This window comes from Sebastes fasciatus, chromosome 11 (assembly GCF_043250625.1).
Source record: "Sebastes fasciatus isolate fSebFas1 chromosome 11, fSebFas1.pri, whole genome shotgun sequence".
Taxonomy (NCBI): Eukaryota; Metazoa; Chordata; class Actinopteri; order Perciformes; family Sebastidae; genus Sebastes; species Sebastes fasciatus.
In genome coordinates, this window is record NC_133805.1 from 11,015,453 (window position 1) to 11,021,586 (window position 6,134).

Consider the following 6,134-nt stretch of genomic DNA (forward strand, 5'->3'; position numbering starts at 1 on the left):
CGCAGTGGGAGCACACAAAACCAGCTGTCCATCTCTTTATTTTGCACTAACCATATAGTGTTTGCAATTAGGTACATTCCTGGAATGTGATTTGCAATGTGCAATACTCTTGGCACTTAATTCTATGTATTCCTTTATTCTTTTTATTGTTTTTCTTATTGCAAATATTTTTATTTTTTGTACTTGTATTGATCTTGCACCTCCCCATATGCCACCTATACTGTGTCCCCTCTGTCATTGATGATTGTGCAGTATGAATGTGTATATGTCTCGGTGGACTGCAGAAACTGAATTACCCTTCGGGGATAAATAAAGCTATTTGTATCTGTATTATTCAATATAAACACTATACCATTTCATTACAGCAGGTTGTGTGACAGGCTTTTTTTTTTTTTTAAATGTATCCTTTATGACTTTGACATCATCGTTTGAAAAACATAAAAAGCCCAGAAGGGGGTTTTGCTGGACACACATACACAAAAAAAAGAAAGAGAGTGATGCTCGGTCCCAGATTGTCACTGCAGGCCGAGGCTGGTGGACGCGGTCATGCGGAAAGGACGCTGCCATTCTGCCTTAACCTCTTGCAAGCAGGACAACCTCAGATATAATAACAAGTGTCTCTTCAGCTCTGGATGTGAGCATCGCCTATCATTAGATGGATCTATGAAGGGAGATCTAATGAGCCCATCAAGCCCCTCTGATATGCATCGAGGACATAACGGGCAAAGCTGTGTGCCTCCATCTGCCTCTGACACTCAAATCTGATCGATTCAGTCAGTATTTGCCCTTTTCATTATGGTCAGGCCTCTGGAGATGGGTCCAGTCTGTGCATCATGTTGTAGTGAGCTGGAGTGACACTAGGTGGCAGTAACGACCTGAACACTGCAGCTCTATGTTTGGGCCCAGTTGATATCTGCCATTGTTTAAGGGGGAAAATAATAATTTTAGAGCAGAATCATTACAAAATGAAAGGGTAGTATGATAGAGAATATATTCATGTCAGAGGGAAACATACATTTAAGATCAGTAAAATCCCAATCACGGGAAAAAACTCAAGTAGGCCTATGTAAATTCAGCGTTCAAGTGTCTTTTATATTTTAGGTGTGGAAGTAACCAAATCTGTTGTTAGGATATTAAGTAAAAACTGTCTGACTGGACCACTCGACCTCCGTGACCTTACCTGACGGAGACAGGATGTGTGAGCAGAGGTATCCGGTAACATCAACATCAACCCAACACCTCTCACTCTCTCTCTCTCTCTCTGAACCATCCCTTTCATCTGCTGCCACTAGATCCTGTTTCCTGAGGTATCTGGAGTAACAGGAGAGTTGGTCTCCAGGTCAGTATTTAAGGCTTAAAAATGTAGGTGGGCCGTGTTTTTAGTCCGGGGCCTGGGAGTCACTTCAATGGTTGGTGACCACCAACAGTCCACCTGATTCAGGGTCTTCAGGTCATTTCAGGAATTATTGTGTGAAAACTGTTAGTGAGATGTTTTCAGGGGGACTAAATATTCTAAGATGCCAACTTACACAATTAACTAAAAGTGCCTGACATTTAATAAAGAAGAAGAAGAAGAATCATTTTGCAATGCAGTAGTATAGTATTAACACAACAACATAGTGGTGGAGGAAGTTTTCAGATCTTTTACTTAAAGCAGCAGTAGGCAGTATATTTTTGGCATTATTGGACAAAAATTCCATAATAACCTTTCAGCATATTGTAATTCAAGTGTTCTGAGAGATAACTAGACTACTGCTCCTCCTCATGGCTCTGTTTTCAGGCTTTAGAAAATCTAGCCCGTGACGGGAGACTTTGACCAATCACAGGTCATTTCAGAGAGAGAGAGTACCTATTGGCTGTGCTCCGGTCATGTGACCGGAATTTGGCGTTCCTTCACCAGATTGGCGGCGGCGTCACAAACTTTCTCATTTTATTGCTAAACAGTACACTACAAGATGATTCTGAAAACATTTGAGGAGAGAAATAGGCATTAACGTAACATAATATTGATTCATATTTGATCAGCGCTGCCTAGTTTGACTGTTTGGTCGGAGTTCACGAGTGATTGACAGCCGGCTCTCATAGAGAGCAGATCTCAGATCAGCTCTGACTGGTTGTTTTCCTCCAACACAGAGGCACATGATTTTTTTCAGGTTACCTGTTTCATGTACTATTGTCACGATATAGCGACCGTTTTATAAAAATAACTTTTTTAATCATATTTCCTCCAATCTCGCCTACTTCAGCTTTAAAGTCCTTTCCATGAGGTGTTTGTATGATTTTGTCTACTGTGGCCCATGTACACAGTACAGCAGATCCAACAGTATTACAGATGAACAGTATTCTGTAGGTTTCATCAGGAGGATGAATAAAGGTTCAAAATTAACATCCACTAAATTAAACACAAGACATTGTGCTTGTGGGGGTGCATGTGTGCATGTGTGCATGTGTGATGTGTGCATGTGTGTTTTGAGACAGATGGTGGAGTGCTGGTGGAAAACAAATTATTGGCGTCAGGTCAAAGGGAGACCGGGGAGAGTATGTTGGTCTCCATACGCCACTCCATCACTGCCCTGAATCATCCGTTACCCATGCTCCATTGCAGCACTGTGTTTGGACAGGATGGTGCTGTCTGCTCACCATGTCTGTAACCCACTACATGACCTTTACTGTGTCCGGTCTGAGCAGTACCACAACATGAGCTGCTGGTGCAAACAAGGTCGCTGTTTGGTCTCTCCAGCAGAGCCCAACAACAAGTCACAGACAGTCCTGCACACACTGCTGCTGAATTTTATACAGCCTTTTAGATATAAATCTAGTTACAGCGAAGGAATTCACTTGACCTTAACCTTTCTTCCTTTCTTAAATGAGATTACAAGGCCACTGAGACGAGCTAAGGAGAAATATGTGAGCTTAAAGATGAAAACAGACGGTGTTTGAGTTGGGCAAGGATGCAAACTATTCATGGCTCAACTGTTTAAGGGAAATATTTTAATGGACACACTTTTTTCTTCATTTTCCTCTTTTGAGCTAGCTTGGTGGCAGAGTTGCTAAATCCTTGCCTGACTTGCACCACAGTGGAAAGGCCCTGTTGTTAAACTGTCATCAGCGGGGGGGAAAACAGTGGCCCCCATTACGTAACGCACACCTTTAACCAGGCCAGTCACACACAGATGGAATGACAGTTTGTGTTTTTGAAAAGAGGAATTTACTGAAACTGTTGAATGTGTGTATTAGACCCAGAGGAATCCCGTAAACCCATACTTATGAAAACATGTACCTGGAAGGTGATACTCTGACAAATATTATTGGAATTATAATGAGCAGGAGCTCAATGATTTTTACACTGTGTATTTAGATGACGCAATGTCACAAAAGACGGACACGAACGTTAGATATGGACAATTTACAAGGCAATACATGAACTCAAATTCATGACTAGTAACCCATCAATTAATGCTTAGGGCTGATCACATTACGTCACACACAATGATTGACATTAATGAAGTGATGAGACCTTCAAGAACCGCATCACTTCCCTGTGAGGCAGAGGACTCTTTGGAAAGACCTACAGCAGACACCACGTGTTAAATAGGTTGCATCACTGCTGTGTTATGTCAGTCACATCTGATCTCTTTGTATGTGCGACTGTGTGTGTTTTTTTACAGAGGACGCTCTGGTGCCATGTCTGTCCCAGTAATGAGAACCTCTGGTCTAACACCTGTATTGAGCTGCCGAGGAACCAAACAATAGCCACTGTTGCCGCTGTGAGGCTGAGGGAGGTTTCGTGTGTGTAGGCGTGTGATCCACTGTGATTATACCCTCACAGTCACAGCAGACAGCACGCCATCCTTAATGCTTTTCTCAGAAACACTTCACACTGACCCCCCCCCACCTCCCTCCCGTGGGCCCACTCAGTTAACACAATAAACCCTCCTTTTCATTCTACGCCATCAATTGCTCACTATGAATCAAACACAATGACTCACTTGAGCTTCCATCACAACACGTGCAAAGACTCTCTCGCTCTCTTTCCCATTGTGTCTCTTAAAGTTCAGGCTCAAGCTCTGTCGAAGCACCGAGGCATGTTGTTAAAATGTCACCTTAACATTGAGGAAGGAGGTTGTGATCAAGGGTATTGAATCCCTGAGCGCCAATTGCTCAATGCTTCAACAACAAGCCCGACTGGCACCCACGTAAACGCATGTTATGCAACAGCTCACACCTGTAAATGCACGTCTGGCGGGCCAATGATTGTTCTGCGAGGGTGTTACTCAAAATTTGTTATTCGTCGGCCAATGGAAACTTATGTTGTCAATGTCTTAATGACTCAGTGTGAGAGAACTGGCACGTCATCTAAATAACTACAGCACCAAGCCCACTTTCCTGCTCTATAAAAATCCACTGTCTGACTTCCTCTGAATCGCTGATCCGACTGGAGTGGCAGCTGTGAAAATCGACTCTGATGGTCAACATTTCCTCATTTTCCACGTCTGTCCTGATTCTGCAATCACACTGTTTCTCTCATCTCTTTTGTTTTTGTTCTGCGATGCCAATGTCCCCCTCCTCCCCGTTTCCTGTTGCATAATATTATGTAATTCCATCTGAATAAAACAGTGGAAATCCTGAACTGCCAAGAATTCTGGGATTGTACTTTAAACTACTGTATGATGTCAGCTATTTTTTCACTCATTTCTCCGTCTGATTATGTCTCTCGTTTGTTATTCATCATTTTTATTTGCTAACAGCTGAAAATGCGTTATTTTTCGGAGAAATTGCATGCATGCTACAGTGTAGTTGCCGTCTGAGAGAACTATGTTAGGAATCTGTTTTGCAGTCTTTAAAGGGATAGTTCGGGTGCTTTGAAGTGGGGTTGTATGAGGTACTTATCCATAGGCAGTGTATTACCTACAGTAGATGACGGTCGGCATGCCTCCAGTTTGGAGAAGCAGACAGGAGTCACCGCACGGAAGCAATGTACTGCTGTGGAGTGGAGCAGCAGCAAAATGTATTTTAGCCACCTAAAAGAAAGGCTATGCTCTCGCCAAAGCAACCAGACCCCATTAAAAAAACATTTTACCTTGCAGAACACGGGAGTTGTTTGTCTACCGCTGCCTCGATCGGTTAGTTTGTTTATAGTGTTGTGTGACTTTGGTTTATTTGTTAGGTTGTTAGTTGCTACCGGGGTAGTAAATATTCTTCCTGGGGTCCACACATAAGAATGCAACACAAACATATAGCATACATGAACACTCAACAACACAACCCACATATGTCTCACCAAAACCCCCGATTCCCCTAATTCAATTCAATTCAATTTATTTTTATATAGCGTCAAATCATAATAGAAGTTACCCCGAGACCCTTTTTATATAGAGCAGGTCTAGACTGTACTCTATAGTTTAGAGACCCAACAAGAGATCCCCCATGAGCATTGCATTGTTATGCGCTGTGGCCATGGTAGAAAGAAGATAGTAAAGAAAGTTAGTTTGGATTCACCAAATCAAGGCAGCGGTAGATCGGCAATCCCTGTCTGGTGGCTTTGGCAAGAGCATAGATAGATACAACGGCTTCATTTCCCCGCTGCAAAGGGCTGCCTCAAAGAAAGGCAAATCAATGACAATATTCTAGATATAGTGTACACTTAAACTGATATTGATTTATTTAAGTGAGCCTTTCTTTTAGGTGGCTAAAATATGTTTTGCTGCCAGCCGCGTCCACAGCAGTACATCGCTTTGCTTACGTGCTGTCACTCGTGTCTGTTTCTCCAAACTGGGGGCGTGCCGACCGTCATCTACTGTAGATAACACACTGACTATGGATAAGTACCTCAATCAACCCCACTTCAAAACACCCAAACTATCCCTTTAACACCCACAAAAGGGCCCCAAGATAGAGCTGAAGGGTCACAATCAAGACTTGAGAGATAAGAAAGAAAAGGAATATTACTACTATATTACTGTATGTTTTTTTTTTCCTACTTCTCTTTACTTTTATATGTACTGATATGAATGTAGCTACAACAGGAGTCCCAGTATTGTAGAAACCAAAGAAAAGCATTGTGCTCAAAGAAAGCACTATAACACACTGTAAGAACCATCATCATTAGTGTATTCTTAGCTCAAGCTATGCAT